Below are 25,112 nucleotides of genomic sequence, written 5' to 3'. Positions count from 1 at the left end.
AGGTGAACCTTTTAAGCATAAAGGTTGACACCTTCAGGCTTCAAAGAGCGTAACACGATTCGTGGCCTTCACAATAATAAGAATACAGAGAATTCTGTATGTGGAAGAGAGACAGAGAAGAGAGAATAGAATAGAGGAGGTGAAACTTCTTGTATTTGATGAATATTTATTATTGAAAGTAGAAGTAGCGGCGCACAATCTATCTGTTGCAACTCAAATCACCCAACCACTCCACAGCACTTTATGGCCTGCGTACATTCACTATCCCAATCTCAATCTCAGTCTCAATCACGCTCTCGATCACAATCATGTTGTTCATCCCAACCCCATGAGCTCGCTTTAAAAGTGGCTGAAAATTAAACCGTCCACGGCAAATAGAACATGCACGTGCGAGAATGGGCAAAACTAGCACAAAAACACGTACAGGCGACAAAAGCATGTAATCCATGCAAAATTAGCAAGGTGACGTTACAAAGTGTTGAAGAAATGGCCCTTCAAGAGCTCGTAACTTATAAAAACTGTAAAGAATTCAAACGTGCCTATGAGATATTAAAGTGTTGTTCTTAAGAGCCATTGCGAGATGCTCCAAATTTATTTATTTTTTCCTTTTCTCAAAACCCAACTTATAGTTTCAAAGACACCCTAAAGTTGCATCATTCTCAACAATCAACTAGGCATCAAAATTAAAGAATTAGAAAACCATCGAAGAGACAAGCTTTTGCTATTGAGTAAAAGGAGCCTTTCAGTTGTAGAAAACTTTTCCAAATTCTCACTCAGGATTGCTCAAAGTCTATGTGTATAACTGATGGCCATCAAGGTGAAAATTTTATCGATGAAAGCAGAGTTTGTCCAGTGGACTGTCGACAACTTACAACACAACTAGAAACGCCAACTTCATGCACAAGACATATGGATCTAGGGTAGAGCAGGCTTTGGATAGCTGCGCTGAGATGCATCATGTGGTTTAGTGGTTCTCCCACAAGGGTACACTAAATTGGCGTGATGCACATACAAGATTGATGGGGATATGATCTGCACCAATTGATTGGAGAGGTTGCGAGCTACAGCACAGCTTATGCGGCACATGATAGCCAGCAGTTGCACGCTAGCTCGCAGCAGCAGAGCACAGAGATGGTACCCGCTTAAAAGGCACCCACTTACCAATGCCAATTGATGCAGGCCGAACAACTCGTGCAAGAGGTGAGCTTAGTGGGTCTTTAGAGAAAATAGTTTGAGAATCTTTCGCTACTTTTTGAATTTTCAAGAAATAGTTGATACGGTGCCACATACAAGATTGACGAGGTGAGTGCAGGATATTGGGCTCTTTGTGGAGATACGATGCAATATTTATGCCTTCTATGAGAAGTTGATGGCCATGGAGCAAGGTCTTAGAGGTATTTCAAATCTAATCAACAGTAACATTGGTGTAAATCAGCGATGACTGCTTTCACCTCATTATTTGGGCTTTATATAGATGAGTTCTTAGAATAGATTGAGAGAGGAGTATAGTTCGGAGCTAGTTTAACTGGGTTCTGATGCCAATATTGTTAGTGTGGATGACAATATATTTATATCATACTCACCCAAGGAAATATAGGACCAACAAGGATATTCGTATTCGTGATATTTAGTCAATAATGTGCATGATGAAGCTGATGGTTATATTGTCTTGTGGGTCACTCACTACCTTGGATCTGTACCTCGCACTTTCCTTTAAGGGTGAATCTGGGCTTATCCTGGATTCATCTAGGTATATTTTTAGTCGTATAGGGGACATACATACTAGTTTTCGTCCCAATTACGACCAATTGATATTGTGCTAATCGTTTGTGCTGCGTATGCCCTATCAACTACCTCATTCATGTGCTCATTTTCCGATTTAATTCTTGTTTTAATGCTAGGCTTCATTATGGCTGAGTCTGCCCTTGATCTCCAAAGTCATGACAGAAACTCAGTATGCTGAACTTTGTGTTGATGTATGCTCATGTGGTCTTCTTATTACATAGAATTTGATTTATCAAAACTCGAGAAGTTTTAACCAAACCAAACAAAAAACATAGTACATTTTTTAATTTTTAATCATTTTACCTTAAGTCTACTTTTAACAAGGTCCATATAAATATGTCTCCCTCTCTCTTAGTCAGTCTCTAACTGAGGATTGTGATTGTGCATGGGATTGAAAAGTGTGCGCGTGTGGTGTGTGTTGTGTTTGGGTGCATATGTTAGGACCTAGTTCTACACCCACTATTGGGCACTGATGATGTTAGTGGGGATGTCGTGGTATTTAGTCAATACTATGCATGATGAAGCTGATGGTTATATTGTCTTGTGGGTGACAACCTTGGGTCTTTACCTTGCACTTTGCTTTAAGGGTGAATTTGGGCTTATCTTGGATTCGTATAGGTGGATTCCTATCAGTTTGCTTTTGATGGAGAGCGTGTGGAGTCATTCAGACATTACATGTATCTAGGCATTACCATCAAAGAATCACAGTGCTCTTGGCAAGAGGCTTGAGTTGCATGAGCATATGCAGCTTTTGGTCCATTGGAGAGGTAGGGTGCACAACTAGGGTTCCATGAGGCTTTTACTATAGCTACCTTCACACTTTGGCATCAAGTTACCTTTACCTTACACGGAGACAACCACTAGCAGAGCATGATGGGTGATTGTTGACAAGATATATCATATTGGATGTTGTAGCGCGGATAATGTGTCGTGCTCTCTACAGTGGGTGGTCCTCAGTGCAATGTGCGTGACAATCTCACTCAAACAAACTGAACAGAAAGGAAACAATAGCCATCAACAGAGCTCACAAATAGCAGACCAAAACATATGACTCGACTATCTCAAAGACTGATACAGACTCTGGCGTGGTAGCACACTCAGCTCCAGCCCAGGACTCACAGGTACAATGGGGGTGTCGAGGCTCAGATGTGCAGGGATGGTGAAGCAGTGCTCTGTGCATAGACTCACTCTAGACGACTACGTACAAGATAACGCAACTGGCCCAAAACGACTACTCATATGTTCAACCATAAAGAGCCACTAACGGCTCATAAATGTCCAGTCAAGTAAGTCTATCTCCAAACTGAGTGGTGGTGCTGACCTGGCCACGATGTCCACTAGACCCCGTCGGTACCCTGCCACGTGTCACTCCCCAGCCCAAAGGGTCTCTCTAGTGTGAACCAGACCAACTGTAACTAACTGTCTAACTGTCTGTCTGTCCTGTGAAGTGACACTGTAGCCCTGCTACAGGTTGCCTACCACTAGACTGGTCACCGTCTCGGTGAACCAAACCCTGAAAAACTGCAAAAAGTAACCATATGTAAAATGAAAGGAGTAGCAAGTAGTGCAGTCCCGTCATCCAAGAGAAAGTGTCGTCGCCACTGCCGCACCAGAAGTCTCGACGTCCGGGGGAGCCATCAAATCGATCGTGTAACGCTATGGTTGCTAGACTATGTTCTGAACAAATTGGCTCCCTGTGGATGGAGCAGCCACCTGCTCCACAGCGGATGGAAGCACCTGCCCTCAAGTGTACTCAGGACGCCTAGTGACAACCATGGCGGTGTGCACCAGCAACACCGTGACAACAAGGAACGCTTTGTGATATCTGACCTTGAAGCCTCGGTGAAGTATAGTACTGGACTGGGGGCTGCGTATACGATCCCACGAATTGCTGAGAGGGACCTGTTGATGCTCCTGCATACCCTGCTGGTGTCTGGACCTGTGTCCCTGGCTGTGTGTACGATCCCAAGAACTGCTGAGTGAGACATGCTGCTCCTGCATACCCATAACCTGCAGGAGTCTGTACCTGAGTTTGGACCTGTGTCCCTGGCCCAGTCCATCTGTATCCCACAGGAACCTGTGTGGACCTATTACCATACAAAAGCGTCTCTTGAAAGCCTGATAGCTGTGCTCTTAGGTCGTCAATAATCTTTGACTTAATCTTCAATGCTTGTTGTAATGCGAAAATCGTAGCATCTCTATCTGCGATGGCACTCTCGGCGACCCTTAGAGATCCTTCCATAGCTGCATATGTGGCGGAGTGATGCTGGTGCGTGGCGGCTAGCTGCTCTGTACCTAGTTCTATGGTGGCAATAGTAGCCCGTGAGTCCTGAAGTAACTTCTCAGAAAGCTGAAACAGAGAAGTAGAGTCGAGCATCCCTGAAGATCCCTCAGATGCATGGGATGCTGGAGGACGTGTAAGTGGCACAGCCGGCGAGGTAGGAAATGGTATAATTGGTGTGGTAGGTACCTCTGAGATGGTTATTGTAGATGGAGAGTGAGATATGTTGACTGGAGTATGAGTGAAGATGGGAGAAGAAGGGAGAGGATGCTGTAAGGTCGCAGCGGGCCACCCTGCTCTGAGGAGGGACGGAAGTAGAGACTGGTGCTGGTGTTGTAGACATTGGTGCTGTTGGCACAGTAGAACTAGGGGTAGAAGTAGATGGAGTGTGACTAGGAAGACGCGTCACCCTAGTCTGCTGGCTCTCTGAAACTGGCAAGGAGAGTAAAGACCGCACTGTATCCTTCGCCACTTTTGCCTTTATCTTCTTCCTCTTGGTAACTGTAGGGTCAGCCTGAATGCTTACAGATTTTCTTTTCCCTTTCAAGGGTTCTCGTGGATCTTCAATATTTATGACCCATGCCAAAAGAGGTGCTGCAAAACATTTGAAACTTAACTGCACAGATTGCACTTGGGCCCGAAATCTTTTAGCCCTAGACTGCAATGAGGTGAAGAGAATCTGGTGGAATCCACAGGGTATGGTGTGGATTAAACAGTAGAGGCGTCGTAGTGGGAGAAGATAGTCGGAAGATCACTTTTTTCTTTATCTTCTTTGGCTTCTCTAGCGAGAAAGTAATACTTGAAGATTGCCAGAATCAGTTTGTTCCTTTCATAGTTTGGGTGATCCGAACTGAGTAGTTCTTGACATGCTTGAATTGTGGCATCCTTGGACAGCTTAGAAAAAGTGCGTGTTGCCGGCTTCACAGATGGAAAGCTAGTTATTCCCATGGCATGGCCAAGCCTCTCAGCTGTCAACTTGTGGCCCCTTACTTTGGGAAAATCCTTTAACATCTGATGTATCATGTCCACAGGAACAGTGTTAGGTAGATTGGCATCAGCCGATGCTATGAGACCTAGAGTGTGCAGCTGAGCATTGGAAAATACCTCGCTCAGAGATGGTCGAGGCTGTTGTAAATAAAAATCCAAAGAGAATGCGGTGCGATTTTTGGATGTGCAGGCCTCTTGATTATATGACTCATGATTGGCTCTTTCCCTTTCTTTTGAGCTGTTCTTGTATGGTCCTCTTGATCACTCGAAGCATCTGACTCGGAGTGTGCTTCTGACTCAAAGAGAGAGTTTGCTTTGTAGCTTTCATCACTTGGATCGCTGGAAGTTATGTCATCCAAGCCGTGGCTACTGCTGGCTGACATCTCTTCACTCTCTGATTCCTCTGATTCCTCAGCCACAGCTTTCTTCTTTCGCAACAATTCTTTTTTGTTGCTACCACCTTCTGTTGTCTGTTTCTTGCTACCTCCTGCCATAGTGAGTACAATTGAAAGAGTTTGTCAGGTACGAGATCCCGACAATAGAAAGAGGTTGATGTAGAGAGAAGTAGATTCTATAGACACGTTTCTGAGTATTCTGGTTTCTGGTACGTTTTTGAGATTTGTGGTACGTTTTTGAGCCAAAGGGAATAAGGCGAGGGGTGGGGTAGAAAGGTAAAGGAAATAAGGTGATGGGTGGGTAGAAAGCCAACGGAAATAAGGGAGAGGGTGGATAGGTGCGAAGGGCAGAGAGGGTAGGGGCCAGATACAGAAAGGTAGAGGCTAGGGGGTGGTTATGGGCGAGGGCGTGGGTAGAGGGTAGGGGCGAGGGAGAGAGTATGAGCGAGGGTAGAGGGTAGGGGCGAGGCAGGGTACGTTAGGGGCGAGGGGGTGGGTAGAGGGTAGGGGCAAGGGTGGGTAGGGTAGGGGCGAGAGGGGGTGGTTAGAGGGTAGGGGCGAGGGGGTGGGTAGAGGGTAGGGGTGAGGGAGGTTAGGTTAGGGGCGAGAGGGGGTGGGTAGAGGGTAGGGGTGAGGGGGAGGCTATGGGCGAGGGGGTGGTTAGGGTAGGGGTCGGTGGAGTAAGGGGAGGGTAGGGACGAGAATAGGAGGGTAGGGGCGAGGGTTTAAGGGGAGGGTAGTTCGAGAATAGGAGGGTAGGGGCGAAGGAAGTAAGGCGAGGGGTTAGAGTAGGGTAGGGTCGAGGGGGTGAGGGAGAGTAGGGCGCTGGGGTTGAGTAGACTGTGGGGGCGAGAGGTTGGGTAGAGGGATAGGGTCCAAGGAGAGAGTAAGGGTGCAGATAACCGGGAAGAGAAGGACGCAGTGGACAGATACAAAGAGAAGACAAGTTTAGGTTCGCAAGTAAGCTTTGGAGCACAAAAGTACAAAACTCTAATGGCCCCTTCCTGCCGCTAGAATACTAGCTGCACTGCTAATGGGACCAAAGGTTTTCTGCTGCTAATGGGATTAAAGTTTTTTGACATAAACTCTACCATATTCTTCACATAGACATTATTGCATTGTGAGCCTCATCAAGTTTTTGATTACATATTGTTCCCTGTCTCAATCGCCATCTAAGCAGATACCACTTGTTCAAACTGAACAAAACCACTACTTTTGGAGACTCCCGAACTGGAAAGACCTTAGTACTTAACGGCAAATAACATTGAGGATATAAACAATTAGAGGAGTGATTGGACTGTAGAAGTTCACGACAATACCCGATTACCAAGACTTAGTGGAGAAAAGATATCTTAGAGGAAAGGTGGAAACTTACAAACATAGCAGAAACTGAGACAGTATAACAGAACACCCGTTCTGATGGAAAGATAGTGGGAGGAGAGAGATGGGACATAGAACCTATAGATGGCGGAATAGTTGTAGACTCTTTACTCAGAGGAGTAATAGCACTTGATTCTGGAGCCATTTACCAGTGGCAAAGGAATGCCTTCCAAAGTAACTAACTGGACAACCCCCTGTGGCAAAACCTCCTGTATTCTAAAGGGCCCTTGCCAGGCTGGGATCAACTTCTTAGCTTTCTTCAGATACTTAGCTTGATAGAGTAGCACCAGCGAGCCCTCCATTATTTTCGGCCTTCGGAGATGGCGATCATGCCACGCTTTGCGATGAATCTGCTCGGCTTGGAGAGCATGTGAAGCTAATCTCCTGCTTTCTTCTAACATTGAGAGTCGCGAGAGGTTTGCTGAAGCACTCCCAGCTGTGACACGAACGCTTTCCACTCTTGCTTCCCACTCTTGCTGAACCTGAGTTGAACTTATATGGTGCAATTGCCTCTAACCCAAAAGCTAGCTGGAATGGGGTGTAGTTAGTGGTTGCCTTGAAGGAGGTGCGATAAGCCCAAGCTGTGCTGAGGAAAGCCTGAGCCCAAGAGGTTGGATGCAGATGACAAACTTTCTTAAGAAGCGCGATTAGCACTTTGTTAGTGCTTTCTGCCTGCCCATTTGCTCTAGGATAGTAAGAGCAAGATTTGCCATGAAAAATCTTGTAATTCGTGAGGAGAGTGGAGATCAAGTCGTTGACAAAATGACTACCTCGATCACTGGTGACTTCCAGAGGGCACCCAAACCTGCAAAAAATATTTTCATACAAAAATTTTGCGAGAGTGGCGGCTGTGCAGTCGATGGTAGCCACCACTTCGGCCCATTTCGTTGCATAATCTGTTGCTACCAAGAGATACTTACGATTGCCTGGTTGAGCAGATGGAGTAACTGGACCAACAAAGTCCAAACCCCATCTCTCAAAGGGCAACCACGCCATAGATACCTGGAGAGGGCGATTTGATTGCTTGCTAGGCTTAGGCGCACATCGCTGGCAGACATCACAAATCTTGACATGAGCAATAGCATCTCGAAATATATAGGGCCACCACAAGCCCGTCTGTAAGATTTTTTGTGCCGTGGTGACCTGGATAGTGGCCACCAGTAGGACCGTTGTGTGCATCCTCTAGAATGTGGTCTACCTCATGAGGGGAGACGCACCTTCGCAGCACACCATCTGGCCCTGATTTATAGAGCTGTCCACCAATCAAAGAGAACGGTCTAGATTTCAGCAAGAGTCTTCTTTTTTGCAAGGGAGAAGCATTCTCAGGATATAGGCCAGTAGAGAGAAGATGTAACACATCTCCATACCATTCTGGGGTTGTGTCCACCTTAAACAGATGACTGTCAGGAAAATCATCATCAACCCGAGTATTGGGCTCACCTGTGTGTATGCGAGAGAGATGGTCGGCCATGACGTGCCGCTTGCCTGGACTAAGAACTACTTCGAAGTTGAACTCTTAGAATATGAGTAGCCATCTCCACACTTGTCCTGCAACTTGGGGTTTATTTAGAAGATAGCGTAGCGCATGATGATCTGTGATGATAGTGAAGTGAACCCCTAACAGGTAATGACGAAACTTTTGTAAAGAATACACTATAGCCAAACCTTCCCTTTCTGTGGTGCTGTAGTTGCGCTCTGCTTTGGTGAGCAGGCGACTTGCATAGTGAATAGGGCGATCCAGGTTGTATTCTTTACTAGGCTGAGTCAGCACAGCCCCCACAGCCAGCTGACTGGCATTTGTATGCACATGAAAAGGAAGAGACCAATCTGGAGCCACTAAAATAGGTGCTTCAGTGAGGCGCTTTTTGAGGTATTCAAATGCTTCAGCCTCAGGTTTTGACCATTGAAAGGGTACTGTAGCACTAGTCAGTCGGGTCAATGGTTAAGCCACCTGTGCATACATCCGTATGAACCTACGATGATATCCTGTGTGGCCTACGAAGCTCTGAACACCTTTCGGATTAATAGGAGGTGGTAACTTCAAGATTGCCACGATCTTCTCTGGGTCTGGTGCTAAACCTTTGGCAGACACCACATGGCCTAGAAGTGTGCCTTCAGTGACCAAAAAGTGACATTTGTTAGGATTGAGTTTTAGCCGTGCCTCTCTGCACCTGAGGAAGACTGCAGAGAGCTGAGCAAGGTGTTCCTCTAAATTTTCCAATGGGGTTGAACATTGAGCACCTGAGAAGGTCGAAAAATCGTCCATGAAGATGCGAAGATGATCCGTAAGCATAGGACAAAAGATGAGATACACTGCTCGATTGAAAGAAGGTGGAGCGTTCTTCAACCCAAAAGACATTCTAGTGTAGATAAAAATACCCTAGGGAGTCACAAAGGCCGTTTTCAGCTGATCACTTGGATGGATGCCCAACTGATTGTATCCACTAAACCCATCCATGAAACTGTACAATACATGCCCTGCTACATCTTCGAGCACACGCTCAGTGAAAGGTGTTGGGAAACCATCTGGGATAGTTACCTTATTCAGAGCACGGTAATCTGCGCACACACTGATTTTGTTGGACTGCTTCTTAGGCGCTATCACCATGGGTGATAACCACTCAGAGTGCTCCACAGGTACAATGATCCCTGCCTCTTGCATTTTTTCCAACTCTGACTTGACTGCCTCAGCATACTTCGGGTTGAGCTTGTAAGCTCAGCCTCTTACAGGCTTAGCCCCTTCAACCAAAGGTATAGTGTGGACACTTAATTCTGGTGGGATCCCCAAATCCTTGTAGGACCAAGCAAAAACATCTTTAAAAGAGTGTATGAAAGAGACTACCTGATTGAGTAATGCGGGATGCTCCCATAACCAAGCTGTTAAGAGGACGTGTTGGGGGTTGTCAGGGTCGCCCAGGTTGACTTTTTTGACAGGGTCAGGAGGTGTAACTGTGGAGGGTACTTCAGAAGTTGGAACATGAGCTGCCTCTTCGAGCTTCGAGACATCTTGTGCTGGCGTTTGATCGATTTGAAACTCCACATACTCTTCTTGTAACCATCCAGGCGGAAGCTCATCGAAAGATAAATCTTCAGACACAGACATAACCGGGTGCTTTAGAGTGGGCGGGGCATCCGACCTGCGAGATGTTAGAGGAAGGGAGGAATCATTGGTGAGTTCATGCAGAGGAGATTTTTCCCCCCTTTGGTGATGTGTGACCTATAGGTTCCCCGAGGCCGAGGGCTTTCATAGGAGGATCATCTGAATCTTGAGAATTTGGGGCTGACCCACTTACTGCTTGGACTGGTCCACTATGTGCTGTAGGACTACTGTCTAGTGTAGGATTTGTGACATCTGTGTCCGCCTGAGGAGTTGGAAGAGAGAGTGTTACCAGCACATGTGAGTTTTGAATAGAGACCATATAGCATGGCATCGAGGCAGTAGCTTCCAACCACTGCAGTAGGTCGTCGTCATACCCATCAGGGGGGGTAGGCTGCTCAGGGTCGGGGTTGGACTGTACTGACAATGAGCCGAATTGGTTGCATGGGGGAGCCAGGAGTATGTATCCACATGGCGTTGATGCCCCAATCATGAAGTGCCTTAGTATGCCTCAACCATGGTCGACCAATCAGCAAAGGAAATCCTCCCTCCACCTGAGGAAGATTGACCACCACAAAATCCAAGTTAAAGGTGAAGTCTTGTATCATCAGAGGCACCTTCTCTACTATGCCCACAGGGTAGATTGTCCTCTGGTCTGCCAATGTAACAGTGAATGGAGCAGGGCGGGTAGGCTGCAGGCCTAAGGCCAACATAGTAAATTCTGGCATCAGATTGATCCCAGATCCACCATCCACTATGACGCCTGAGAATTGATGCCCAAGAATAGACACAGTGAGACGAGGACTTTTATAGTTGGTGAGGGGAGCAGCTGGATATAAAATCATGTAGGACTCCAAGGGCTGCACAGGTAGGTGCCCGCCACTAGGCCCTGCACCAGGGTACAGAGACTGGATGATGGAAAGGGTGTCACTGCTAAAATTTGCATCAAGTCGAAGCATGTCGTACAGTGACACTTGTTGAAAAGTGTTTTTCAAGATAGACTCTGCTGTGGGCTTATTTCCTTTGACTAGAGCTTGCTTTGGTATGTTAAGCTTTTGCAAGTCCTCTACTGCTTCGATGAAAGCACCATCAATATCTGATAGAAGCGAGGTAGGCTGGCTCTTGACACTACGTGCTGGTTTGTCAGCTACTACTGTAGGTTGACTCATTTGTGTGACAGGAGATGGAAAGATTGGACCACCAAGGAGGCTGAGGCCAAGAGCATCTCTCTGTGCCGGTGTGAGCACCCCAGCCGGCTCTTCCACATGCTTCAACCCTTCTTGAGAGGCAACTACAAGAGTGGAAGGCGGTGCCTGTGGAATGGAGCTTATTGTGATGAGGTTAAGCTTTGGAAATGTAAACTCCTGTTGGCTTGTGCTTGCAGATGTGGACGCTCGTTGTTTTGGGCAATCCTTACTATAGTGATCCTTAGCTTCAGGGCAATGTCGGCAAGGAGGGGACCCTTCTGGTAAGGGACATTTGCTCTGATAGTGTCCATACTCCCTGCACCTGTAGCACAAAATTGGCCTATTTGAGGGACGAGGCGGTCTCTGCCCTTGCTGCATGGGACCGGAGGTTGACGTGTAGAAGCTTTGGGGAACTGAAGGAGTACTAGCATGATAAAAGCTGGGAGATGCAAAGTTATTGTGCATACCTTGCTGCATAGGAGGTGTTGTCAGCAGAGGTGGCAACGGGTTTTGATGGCCATAGGGTGAGACCATGTTCGATGCAGGTGCTAGCCCTTGTTGGAGAGAAGGACCTAGACTTTGTTGTATTTGCCGCGACCCTTGAGTTTTATAGGCTTTTTACTGTAACTGCTTTTTAGGCCAAGGGCCTTTAAATATCAGACTAGGGCTCGTTCTCTGGCATGCTTCTTGAAGAAGGTGCAGAGTCTGGAGTACCGGCTTGTACTTTAATGATGCAATATAAAGATTTAAGAAATACCGAAAGGGGCGCAAGGTTTGGGGCCAACACTCTCTGGGGTGGAATTCCGCCACTCCGTGTCGCGTGTCGTCTCTCTCTCTTTCAGTTCAGTTGTTATTGAAGTGCTAAAAGTCTGTTCAGTCTGTTCTTTTCTATTGGCACGTGGTGCGTGCATTGTGACTGTGGTATTAGAGCATTAGGTGTGTGCTTTTCTGAAGGCATACCGGTCCTACAAAAGAGCAGACAGAGCTATTGATGGAATTTTATTGGAGAGATTTTCGCCCTCGAACCCGGACTTATTAGCCACTCCCAGCCTTACTTCATCGCGCATCGAGCGCGCTCTCGTCTTCACCGCTCATGTCTTACAGGGCACAAGCCATAAAGATCACTTACAAGAGAAGGATCCATATTTGTTTCGAGTCACTGTTTTTCTCAGAAGCAGTGCCATGCAGATGTTGATGTCTACAGCTACCAAGCCGCACAGTTCCAAGAACTTGGAAAGCTTTCAAGAAAATTTTTGCCCGAAGATATATGGTTTCTGACATCTTCCTTCGGAGTGCAACTTCCGGCAGATTTGGGTATCTTGAAATGCTTCCCTTGGAAACCCTAGCAGATTATAACTTGAAGTTTCTCGACATCTCCTAGTAGATGTGTCTTCACGAGCAGATGACCTTGGAGATCGAGTACTATTGCTATCTTGGGACTACCATCGCCGCCAAAGAAACACTGTTTGTCCAAGAGCTGATGGACCATGTTGTGCTTGGCTACGACCTTATGGAAGAAACCTAACCCTAATTTTTGGTGCAGGTTTCACGATGGAAAGTCAATCGACTTTTTGAGCTCGAATGATGTCGAGATTGCTTTTTAAGTTTGAGTTCTATTTGATCTTGTTTGGAATTTGTTTGAAATGGATGGTATCTGTTTTGAACCTGTTTTAGTGCCGATTTGAATTGTTTGACTCTGGTTTGATAATGGTTTCAATGATTGGTGATTTTACTCCCGGGTGGAGTAGTGAGAAATTATGTTTGAGAATGCTTGTTCATACTCATGGCCCGGACCCTTGTGGTTATTTGCGGGGGGAGTATTGAATGATTGAAAAGTGATGTTTTTACTCATGGCCCGGACCCTTGTGGCTATTTGCGGGGGGAGTATTGAATGATTGAAAAGTGATGTTTTTACTCATGGCCCGGACCCTTGTGGTTATTTGCGGGGGGAGTATTGAATGATTGAAAAGTGATGTTTTTACTCATGGCCCGGACCCTTGTGGTTATTTGCGGCGGGAGTATTGAATGATTGAAAAGTGTTGTTTTTACTCATGGCCCGGACGTGGATGGTTATGCGGGAGGAGTATTAAGAAGTCTGAGCAGTGGCTACTCTTAGCACCTCCAAACGACGCAGGCTACGGTCTAGGGGGCGTTTGGTTGTAAAAGGCCTCTATATCTCATGGCCCGGACCTTTTTAGATTATTTGCGGAAGGAGTGATGAGGGAGTCATTGAACAGCTCATGGCCCGGACCTGGATGGTTATTTGCGGGGGGAGTGTTCATCGGCGACTTTATGTTTCTATCTCTTGTAACATGCATATGCGAGCATTTGTGTTGCATTGTGATGTGCCAACCACTGAATATTCCTAATTGGATGAGATTGCCTGGGTATGTAATTTTTTAGTGCATCAAGACACCCGTGGAAGATCAGTACGGTCTGGGTGTGATGGCTAATTTTACTACGCCGGAATATCAAGAGTTCCAATATGGACAAAAGGAGAAGCTAACTCCTTGATCAAAAGAGCAGAAAGGAGAAGCCAACTCCTTGATCAAAACAGCCGAAAGGAGAAGCTAACTCCTTGATAGAAAGAGCAGAAAGGAGAAGCTAACTTCTTAATAAAAAGAGCAAGCTGATTGTCCCTCGGAATGTCCCTCAGAATGACCCTCGGAAATTTTTGAGCTAACTTGAGTTGTTTTGCAGATATGCTGTAATCGCGGACGATTACTCTCTTTCAAGAAGGGGAGATGTAACAAACTACTGACGTGTCAAAACCTAAAGAATGGAGCCAACTTACAGATGTGGCCGAGAGGCCTAAACCACCCTAATTTTTGCCAGAAACCCTAAATGCCTAAACCCTAATTTCTCCCAAAAACCCTAACTGTTGAAACCCTAATTCTGGAAACCCTAACTCTAAAACCTGCAAACCCTAATTTTGCTGCGAGAAACCCTAACCCTAACCCTAACCCTAAGGGCAGTAGGGAGATTTCCGCGTTTTGCACTGGCTGATGACGTTGCAGGCTGTACGGATTTCCGTGATTTACGCTGGCAGCTTTTTGGCTTTGCTTTTGGACCAGAAGCTTTTGAGTTTTAAGGCTAGGGCTCATTCTCTGGCATGCTTCTTGAAGAAGGTGCAGAGTCTGGAGTACCGGCTTGTACTTTAATGATGCAATATAGAGAAATACCGAAAGGGGCGCCAAGGTTTGGGCCAATACTCTCTAGGGTGGAATTCTGCCACTCCGTGTCGCGTGTCGTCTCTCTCTCTTTCAGTTCAATTGTTATTGAAGTGCTAAAAGTCTGTTCAGTGTGATCTTTTCTATTGGCACGTGGTGCCTGCATTGTGACAGTGTAAGCGTCCCTCACCCTGTAGCTCGAGAAAACAGGGAGGGTATAGTCTCTAAGCAAGCTCGAACTGAGATGAGAACCTCCAGTCATGTGAAGGCCCCCATCCATCTGGGCGCTGCTGACTCGAGAGGTGTGAGCCTCTCACTTGGTTCTGCCTCTGAGATGTCCTGACACATGCTCTGCACCCCTCTCATGCCCTGTAGCTAAATGCCCTGAAGCTCCTCTGACAAGCCTGAAAACTGTAGCCAGTCACCTAAAGTGCATGCTCGACCCTTTGCCATGGGACCCTAGGAAACATGAGGTCGACTACCAACCAAGTGGCCTCTCTGAGTGCTAACCATGGGGTTCCAAACAAGGGGCTGCTATCTCAGGCGCTCCTCCATGCACGTAGGTTGCGCTGCTCCAGGCCTCTCCGCAATTGCTCCCAAGATCAAAGCAGACTCACAGCGAAGCGGTCCTCCAGTCTCCTGTTCAAGCCCACTCTAAGCATCTCTGAGAAAATCCATCTAGTCGAGGGTCGCCAGGGGTCTCCAGCGTGAGGCACCCTAGTACTAAGCTGCTGAAGCAAGAACTCCTCCCAGGGCTCCTCTCATGGAAGAAGTCCTCCAGCAATAAACTTCCCAAGAAGGGAGTTGCTTTGCTATGCTGGGTCTATGATCCCCAATCCTCCCGGAGAACAAGAAAGAATGATGACCTGCCATGCCACTTTGGCCCGAGCTATCTGAGTGTCACGCCCTGACCAAAGGAACTTCCTAATTAGCCTCTCTATCTGGCTGATACAAAAACTCAAAAACATCCAACAAGAAGTGATGTACCACATAGTAGCCAACAACACCTCGTTGGCCACTACAACTCTGCCTGCCAGAGAAAGTCGTGCGGAGCTCCAATGTAGCAACTTCCTCCTCATAGACAGGAGGAGGGGAGCAATCTGCAACTCGGGAGACAAGTCCAAACCAGCCTGACAGCCCAAGTACTGAACTGCAGTCTCCGGGGGAATCCACGTGAAACCCTCACCTGGCATCCAATCAGGCGTAGGAGCACTACCAACCGAGAAAGCCACAGTCTTTCTCCAGTTGATCAGTGCGCCTGATGCACAACAAAAAGTCTCCAGAGCCTGCTCACACCTGTGAACGTTGGCCTCCTAGCCATCCAAGTACATCGCTGAGTCGTCTGCAAACTTAACGTCCAGTAGCTCATCTCCCCGAATAGGGAGCGCTAAGCCACATAAACCAACCAATTGTGAAACCAAAAACCTGCTCATCGCCTCAGCATAGAACAAAAAGTGGAAGGGGGCAAGAGGGCAGCCCTGTCTGACCGAACGTTTAAGCATGAAACGATCACCTCTACCTCCTGACAAAAGTACCTCATTGTGTGCCCGTCTGTACAAAGCTGACACCCCTCTCATCCAAGCATCTGAGAAGCCCATCCTGTGTGAAGTGCCCTCCAAAAAGTTCCAATCAAGTCTGTCGTAGGCCTTCTCAAAATCGAGAAGAAGTATCACCAAATCCTCACCACGGAGCCGCACGAGGACAGAAGCCTCCCAAAAAGTAAAGATGTTGTCAGGGATACTACGCTCCTTGACAAAACATGTCTGTGTCCCATGTATAATGCTCTCTAGAAGTGGTTGAATCCTCAAACTTAGAGCATTGGCAAGAATTTTGTAGGCTGAGTTGAGGATGGTGATGGGGCGCCACTGTCGAATCTCATCCAAGGAGCCACCCTCCTTGGGAATGAGGTAGATCAAGCCCTCACTCATGCTGTCAGGTATCTCTCTCGTGTGCAAGATGAACTGAAAAGCACTGCAGAGATCTGTGCCAAGCAAGTCCCAGTACTCCAAGAAAAAGCTGGAAGTGAAGCCATCCTCACCTAGACAGCTACCACGGGGGAGTGCTCTAAGAGCCATGTGTAGCTCCTCTAGCTGAAGAGGTAGCTCAAGCCTCTGGCGCATCTCCTCAATCACAAGACAAGGCATCTGTGCCCACACCTGCTCTCTACATGCATCCTGACGCTTTGACTGAGGCTCTACAGACAGTAGATCACGATAGAAGTCAATAGCAATTGCACGTATGTCCTCCGGCTCTAAAGCAATTGACCCATCGGGCCTCCTCAACTGGCTGACCTTGGCATGCGTATGCTGGGGTCCCACTCCTCAAAGAAAGCGCATCACCCACCTAGGTCCACTGGGATGCCTGTCGATGGAAAGCAAACTCATGGCGCCTCTCCTCTGTGCTGACGAGCTCCTAGCGAGCCTGCTGTAACTGCTCCTCCAACCGAGGACTGTCTGGATGCTGCTCCTGCATCCCCTGCAAGGAAGCAACGCCCCGTCGGAGACGCTGCTCCTTCTCTCTCGCTGTAGCCAGGCGAGCCGAAGACTCCTGAAGAAAGAATCGATTAAGCTGAGCAAGTCCTGAGGCCACTCTGTCAGCAAGAGAATCCTGCATGTCTAAGCTCTCTCTCCAAAGAGCCTCCACTCGCTCTCTGAGCGCTGAGTCCAGCAAGACCCTCTCAGGGATGCGTAGCATCGTGCTCCCCCTCCTCTATCTATCAGTCACTGTAAGGATCACTGGTGCATGGTCCGAAAAGGAAGTCCCTGCCAAAATGCCAACTGTCCCACCCAAGTCAGAGAAGTGATCACTAGTGTAGAAGCGATCTATCCGAGGTAGATTCACGCCTCCCACTCTGCGGTCCGAACGAGAGAAGGCCAGGCTGTCTGGGGGCCTCACAAAGCTAGAATGCAACCACACATCTGAAACCCGCAAAGTCATACAGAACCTCTCCCAAGCTGCCAACTCAACTCCATGCACAGTAGTATGGCTACCACCAATCCTATCAGAGGGTTCCTCCAACATTCTGAAGTCACCCCCTATGCACCATTGCACTGCCTGAAGTAGAGACTCAACAATCTGAGACCAAAACTCTGCACGTGCACTCGCCACATTGGGCGCATAGATGTTCAGGAAGCCACGAGACAACCCTGAACCTGCATAGTGATCCACTGAGCCCTGCATTGCACAATAATCCATCTGCCCACAATGGCCTGCTTCCGCAATAGTCATACATACCCCGCCCTGGATGCCTCCAGGTCCAAATGCAGCTGACCAAAAAGTCTTATATCATCCACGCAAAAGCTGACCACAATGTCTATTGCGGCTCTCACACAGATGATGCTCCTTATAAGAAGGTCAATCTCTCCTCCCACAAGGCATCGTTGAAGCTCCTGACGCAGCCGGCCCCTCTGACACTGAAACTGGGGCCCACCTAATCCCTGTTTGTTCCATGAGACGATCCTCATAGGGAGCGAGAGAGAATTGATGCTGCCGCAACAGCTAACCGTGCTATCTTCGAGGCAGGCTTGGATGGGGAGTAATCCGCATCCGAGCATCCTCGAGATAGGCGTGACTGCAAAGAGTGTCTAGCCCAAGCCCAAGTAGATCGAGCCGTGCGTAAAGCAACCTTCTCTATCCAGGAGTCCTCATGTATGTGTACATAGCATGGCGGGCTCTGCGTGTCAGCAAAAAAGTGAACCACAATGTGTCTACATCCTGCTGCGTCTGGAGGTGTCACAACAAACTTAGCCAATGGCCAAAGAGTCTGAAGCAAGTCTGTAACCCCTAGGTCTCCCATGTGATGAGAGAACTCTAGGGCTTGTGTCTACAGCCACTCCAACATTGAGTCTATAGTCCGTTGAGCCTGGTTCCTGCCGTATAGGGGAAAAGAGAAGCCAACTGTTGAGTCCAAGGCCTCTATCCCCCTAGCTGCAGGGAATAGCACAACTCTGAAGCAGGCTGCCTCAAGGTCTGGTGAGGGGTCTCCGAGAAACCGTGTAAAGTCGTAGTCAAAGAAATCCCGACGACGACAATGTCGAAGCTCGTTCGACCACGAGGAACTACTGCAAAGGGAGATGTTTGTACCAAAAGAGAGGGTCACAAGAAAGGCTGTCCCTCTCTTGCCAAGCGACTCGTGGCAAAGGCGCTGCTGATCTCCTAGCAGCCGAGGAGGGCCCTGCCCCCTGGGACAGCTACGGGACTAGAGTGGGAGGAGGTGAGGGAGCAGGGGGAGAAGGTGGAGAGGGGGGGTGAGGGGGATCGAGAAAGGTAGGAGGGCGAGATGGAGAGGCAGAGGGAGGGGGGGCGGCGGGGGGGGGGGTTGGGGTGGAGAGGGGTCTGTCAAGAGTGAGGCTGAGGTGGAGGCTTGAGCAAGGACCTCGTCCTGCTGAAGAGCGTCGAGTCGGTTCCCCGTGGCAACCCAATGCTGTTGGGCAGGAGCCTGAGGACCACTCTGAGTGCCGGGCTGGCGCGCTGGCCCTTGCCGACGTCGACCACGAACCTGGTGCCAGCCCTCCTCCGCTTGAGCCCCAGGCTCGGAGGGTGCTCTACGTGCGTACTCTATGACTCGGTCTGTTGCTGTTGGCCAGCCCTTGAGGGCTGGGGCTGGGCCTGTGGTGTAGGTCGGGGTCTCCTCCGTGGACAGGCCTTCGCAAGATGGCCCATCTGTCGACAAATGAAACACTGATTCGAGAGACCTGAATACTCCACGCTCTGTCTAAACCAACCTCCACTCACCCGAGGAAGTAGTATGACCCTTGGGAGAGTGTGGGTGTCCCTAACCAGAACTCGTGCTGAGGGAATGCCGGCCGCCCTGGCAGCTACTGAGGCTGCCGTGCGGGGTGTCTCCAGGGCAGTCCCAATCTCTGAGCCTATCCTGGAAAAAAGTCATAGGTACTCCCTCCTCAAACCAGGAAAGTAAACGGAGATGCGAAGGTCTACCTCCTCTACCAAAACATCCAAAGCTGGGTCAAAACCATGTCTCCTTAGTCGAAAGTAGACTCGAATTGCTCAGATGGTCAAGGGGCTCATCACAATGACCTTGGACGCCATCTCGGAGGTCTCAAACTCTATCTGATAGTAGCCGCGTCCGAGGAATTGAACGTCCAAGATCTTGTTCACCTTTGCAAGAAGGCGGGCCCGGAGAAGATCATGCAGCTGTCCTCTGTTGGGTCTGGTGCCGAGAATCTTGTAGATGACGAAAGTCGCCTGCAGGCGTTCCACATCTGTGGCTAGGCTCGCTTGCTCGGTCGGCGAGAGAGCAAGTTGAATGATGGGCTCAGCGGGGTCGGGCGAGGGGACCTCATTGGAGTCCCTCTGTGGCGGAGCTTGAGCCTCCATCGGTGTCTGCTGCTGTGAAGAAGAGGCGGAGAGCGTTGACGAACGGGAAAACTCCTGCTCGACCGAGCACGTCGAGGGTGCTGGCGAGGCCCAACAGGCAGGAAAGGAGAGGCGAAGGGCTAAGGGTAGCATGCAGGCGGGCGGGTAGGGCAGCGGCGATGGACAGACGGGCAGCACACACCGGGCAGCAGACACGGTGAAGGGCGGGGTTGGGTAGCAGGCAGCGGGCAGCACGGGGGAGGCTGGGCAGCGGGCAGCGAGTGGGGCAAGGGGCAGCGGGCAGGGTTGGGCAGCGAGTGGAGCAGGGGGTGGAGCTGGACAGCGAGTGGAGTAGGGGGTGCGCTGGGGGACTGCGCGCAGCAGGTGAGAGCAGAAGGGCAGCGCGACGGCAAGGGGGGGTAGGGATGGCGAGAGGGGGGTCCGTTAGCAGCAGCAGTGAGCGCATCCAGGACCCTTCGCAAGATCTATGAGCATCCAACTTCAGCATGCTGAATTTTTTTTTTCAAGAAAAAGATCCTTCTATTAGTTAATGAAAACTGCCCATAGGGCTACATCCACCTCTGCAAGAGAGGGATACAACACGCATGATGGGGAGACTCTCCCAATGAAAAAATAGCATATATACAATGGGGCTAAATCAAGAAATGGGAGGAGGGAAGAGCCACACAGGTGGACAATAGTGCCATCTGAGCACCCCCTGGACCATGGTGTAGAAAGGCCCAGGGCGCCAGAGTCAAAGGAAAGCCTCGCGGCGCTCCCGCATGCGGTCGGAGCTGCCCTGTAGTCCCTCAAGCTGTCCTCTGAGAGTATGGATCAGCTCTAGCCAAAAGTCACGAACAGTCTCTGCTGGTGGCACAGGGCGAGCCTCAAAGATGCGGAAACAACGGGCCCGCCAGATGAACCAAAGAGCTAGGCCGCTGATGAGCTCCCAGCACTCCTCTCTCTCACTGCACCACTCCTGTGGAGTAAGGTCTGTAGCAGGCTGGAGTGCAGGTCGCCCCCCCTGTATCACTATCATCCTGCTGGTGGAAGATAGCTCAAACTGTAGTGCCGGGCCTATGAGGGTGGACCAAGCCGCTGCCCCCCAAGTGTACTGTCGAGCCGCGGAGAGGGCAGGCATCAGCTGAAGAACTCGTAGCCACACCTACTGGGCCGAAGGACAGTCCCAAAGACAGTGTCGCTGACTCTCCACCAACTGGTCACAGGCTGTACATGCGGCCGAGAGACCACTATGCACAAGCCAGCTCCCTACTGCTGTGGCTCTGTGTGCAACCAACCACTGGAACAAAGTGACGCGCCTCTACGAGTACATCCGAAGTCGGGTCAAAACCGTGTCGCCACTGTCGAAAATGCACCAGAACACATGTACAGCAATCCCCTAGCTTTCTCGAAGCTCCTAGGGGTATTAGGGATCGAAAAGGGTCAAAACCCTAAACCTGCAAAAATACACAGCAGGTAATTTCCTGTTTCGAGCTCCGTTTCGCGTGCCGGTCGCATTCGTAGCAAGCCCGCTGCACCTATAGGGCTACTTGCCCTTTGAATCGGACGAGATTTCTCGCGTGAAATCTCTCCAAATTCACCTCTGGGGATTAGCAATTAGCTAATCCAGTACCTATGAAAGAGGCTCTTGCCCCAGCAAACGCATATGAACCCACACAACTTTACACAAGAGGAAAGCCCTTGAGCTGGGCATTACGTTTCTGTATTCAGAGGGGGAGAGAGGTGCACGAGAGCGGAATCATCGCACTACATAACACAAGGGAAAAGGCAAGCTTTCGATTAAAGCTGTGAAACCTGCACCCAGTATTCTCACACACACTTAATGAAGGAGAAGCAGCCTCCTCTCTCAAAAATGGGTGCCGCCTCTTCATGCTGAGTCTTGCAAATTGATATGTTGCCTCCATGTGTCTCATTTGCTCTTTTGAGTTAAAATCCTAGAACCCACCAACTTATAAGGTCTTGCCGAGGGGCCTAAATGACGTTAACTGAGCCTAGTTCTTTACTAGCCGGATCCGAGTGCTGATCAGCCCAACCATCTCTTGGTTGCCTGGCCTTGACTCTTGTGGATGTAACAGAGTCCCAAAAAAATTAAATAAAAATTAAGGGAAGGAAACCAGCAAATATATATAGTGGTTGTCACAGTCTTGTGACACTGATAAAATGTCCGGTGACTCTAGAATTCAAGGAGGAAGAAGTCCAAACATCTTTGGTCTGTGCTGATGAATTTTCACAGACTTTAGAGTTCCAAGAGGAGAACTCCAAACAACTTTGGTCGGCGTTGATGGATGTCCACTGACTTAAGAGTTCCAAGAGGAGAACTCCAAACATCTTTTGTTTGCGCTAATGAAATGTCCGGTGACTCTAGAGTTTCAAGAGAATAACTCCTAAGATCTTTGGTCCTTAACTGCATGACTCGCCGTAGTGGCCCAAAACCCTCCCAAATAAGCAAGGGTATCTACCTCGAATATCATAGTACACCGTACATCTACAGATCCTTTGTCTCAAAAAGTCTTTACTTGGAACCATAGTTATACCTCCATCTTTGCTTTACTGATCTCATGTGAAATCAAGGCCCTTGCACTCATCATACATGACATCATCGTGACCAATGGTATCACCATATGCTCACATCTGTAGCAGGGCTACAGTGTCACTTCACAGGACAGACAGACAGTTGTACAGTTAGTTACAGTTGGTCTGGTTCACACTAGAGAGACCCTTTGGGCTAGGGAGTGACACGTGGCAGGATACCGACGGTGGTCTAGTGGACATCGTGGCCAGGCCACCACCACCACTCAGTTTGGAGATAGACTTGGCTGACTAGACATTTATGAGCCGTTGGTGGCTCTTTATGGTTGTACATATGAGTAGTCGTTTTGGGCCAGTTGCATTATCTTGTACGTTGTTGTCTAGAGTGAGTCTATGCACAGAGCACTGCTTCACCATCCCTGCACATCTGAGCCTCGACACCCCCATTGTACCTGTGAGTCCTGGGCTGGAGCTGAGTGTGCTGCCACGCCAGAGTTTGTATCAGTCTTTGAGATAGTCGAGTCATATGTTCTAGTCTGCTGTTGTGTCTTTGTGAGCTCTGTTGATGGCTATTGTTTCCTTTCTATTCAGTCTGTTTGAGTGAGATTGTCACACACATTGCACTGAGGACCACCCATTGTAGAGAGCACGACACATTATCCGCACTACAGGTGCTCTCATTTTGGCGATCACGGTGGGACCTCAACAGAAATCTCACTCTGTGAGGTGCAAATCTTGAAGCTAGTTAGGATTATCTAGCTTCGCCTACCTTGCCTAGCTTCGCTGACCTTGCCTTGCACTGTTCTACTATAGCCTGGTCCAACTGTTCCCCTCTCGCCTGGTCCAACTGGTCTAGTCCTCTCTCGCCCTGGTCCAACCTGTCCTCGTCCCTGTCTAGACCTCCTCGACCTTGGTCTAGTCCTCCTCATCCCTGGTCCAGCCTGGTCTAGTCACTTGCTTGGTCTAGTAGAGTCTAGACCAGTCTTCAGCGAGTTCAAGGTTTTCTTGCCCGAAGGTTGGTGGGATTGGTTGTCACTGCATGACACATACAAGATGACACATACAAGGCGGTCTGTCGAGCGTCAAAGCGCACTACTGAGCCCTCTGAAGTACTATAACAGAAGACGACCTTTGGTACCGAGTAGAAGTCCATCAACCTCATCACCTATCCCTCCACATACATCACCCATTCCGTCATCCGCTTCCACATCTTCGAGATCTCCTTCTCCAGTAAAGCTCTCTCCTATTCTCCTACAAGCTACTGAGCTAGAGGCTCAGCAAGGGGCCATGGAGCCGTTGGCTAGCGTGTTGGCTAAGGTAAACATCAAGTTCCCTACATTCAAAGGACTCTCTTCAGAAGATGCTGACGACCATGCAAGGAGATTTGTATCTCTCTGTAGGGGTCGTGGTCTTAATAGGGAAGATGCCTACTTGGTACTCTTTCCATCCACCTTGGATGGCTTAGTAGACAAATGGTACAGCCAGTTTGCAGAGAACTATTTTGCAACTTGGGCAGCCTTAAGGCAACAGTTCTGTGCAGCTTTCAGGCCCGGTGACTACTAGGAGAAGGTGTTGGATGAGTTAGCCAACATGGTGCTCCAGCCAGAGGAGACTTTTGCAGAGCTTATGACTAAGACCCAAGTCTCTGGTTGCCAAGCTTCCCCAGCAACCCGGTGAATTCATGGTGAAGAAGTGGGTGGAGAAGGCGCTTCCCAAAACTTCTCAACAAAAACTCCGAGAGAGTCTCCGGCCTGACGCCACTTTGGAGGAGTTCATCGCAACTACTACTAGGATAGAGGGGGCTAGGAAGCTGTTCAACAACTCCCCTCACATAGAGACCTCCTCTGTGTTTCCGGAAAGTCTTGCTGATCCATTGACTTCTTTACGGAGAGAACTTGAAGCCCTAAAACTACAACGCGCTCTTCAAGAGGAGAAAAATATCTCTCTTCGCTAGGAGAAACCCCCACATCTTGAGGCTTTGGATCAAATCAAGAGAGAGCTAGAAGAGCTTCGGTCTCAACAAGAGACTAAGGCTATGGTATGGTGCAGCTTGTGTCGTTGTCCAGGGCATCCTCCACAGGACTGTCCCCTTCGGGCTTATTGCCACTTCTGCGAAAAATCTGGGCACGAAGACAAGGATTGCTACTATATCAAGTTTCATTAACTAATAGAAGGATCTTTTTCTCGGAAAATAAAATTCAGCATGCTGAAACTTCTCACCAAGTTTCGAAAAGTGCTCAAATGCGTCGAGAAAGTCACTTTTTGCCTGGGGATTTGTCATGTGCACATCTAACCCTATGTGTACGTGGACAAGCTACTTCATGACAAGGGTTCAATTCAGTTCAGTCAGTCTAGAATAGGAAGTGTTCTGGCACTTTTGTGAGTTTGTTTGGAAACCATGCATGTCCAGGCACTTAGAGTAGATGCATATCCTCTAGATGCACACAGCATGATCATCAGAACCCATTAGTAGCATTTTTACAGTGCATAGACCTTTTTTCCCTGTTTTAGCCATTTTTTACTTATTTATTAAGTGACTTTTGTTGGGAAAGTGGGTAGGGCAAATTGCCTAAGTTAATATATAAGAAAACTCAGCGCTAGCACTTTCTGGCAAAAGAGGTAGCAGGAACTTAGTTCGACAAGCACCTTCTCAGCAGGACCCCCAGCCGGCCTAGCGTTTTCTGCATCAGCAAGAGACTCTAGCTTTTTTGCATCCATAGACCAGCCTTGGCGTTTTTGCACTTGCAGACCCAGTGATCGTAGAACAGCAGATCAACCTAGCATTTTGCATTGCAAGACAACCAGCAGTAGCAGAAGATAGAATTCAGCCTAGCATTTTTGGATCAGCAAGACCAACCAGTGTTTTGCAGATTCTTCGTACCAAGGCATCAAGGAGTACCAGCGTTTTCAGTTTTCAGCAGTAAGACATCACAGTAGAACCCCCAAACCTTGCAGATCTCACCT

General features: G+C 48.7%; 1 protein-coding gene across 4 annotated transcripts in view; it reads left to right on the top strand.

The window, feature by feature from the left end:
- LOC147432849 (uncharacterized) overlaps nucleotides 1-25,112 on the top strand; it is a 169,208-nt gene that overhangs the window by 67,549 nt on the left and 76,547 nt on the right. The window lies entirely within an intron of this gene.

The sequence above is a fragment of the Adiantum capillus-veneris genome, chromosome 20, assembly GCF_014529385.1.
Source record: "Adiantum capillus-veneris isolate H3 chromosome 20, ASM1452938v2, whole genome shotgun sequence".
Classification (NCBI taxonomy): Eukaryota; Viridiplantae; Streptophyta; class Polypodiopsida; order Polypodiales; family Pteridaceae; genus Adiantum; species Adiantum capillus-veneris.
This window is presented reverse-complemented; position numbering and strand designations above follow the sequence as displayed.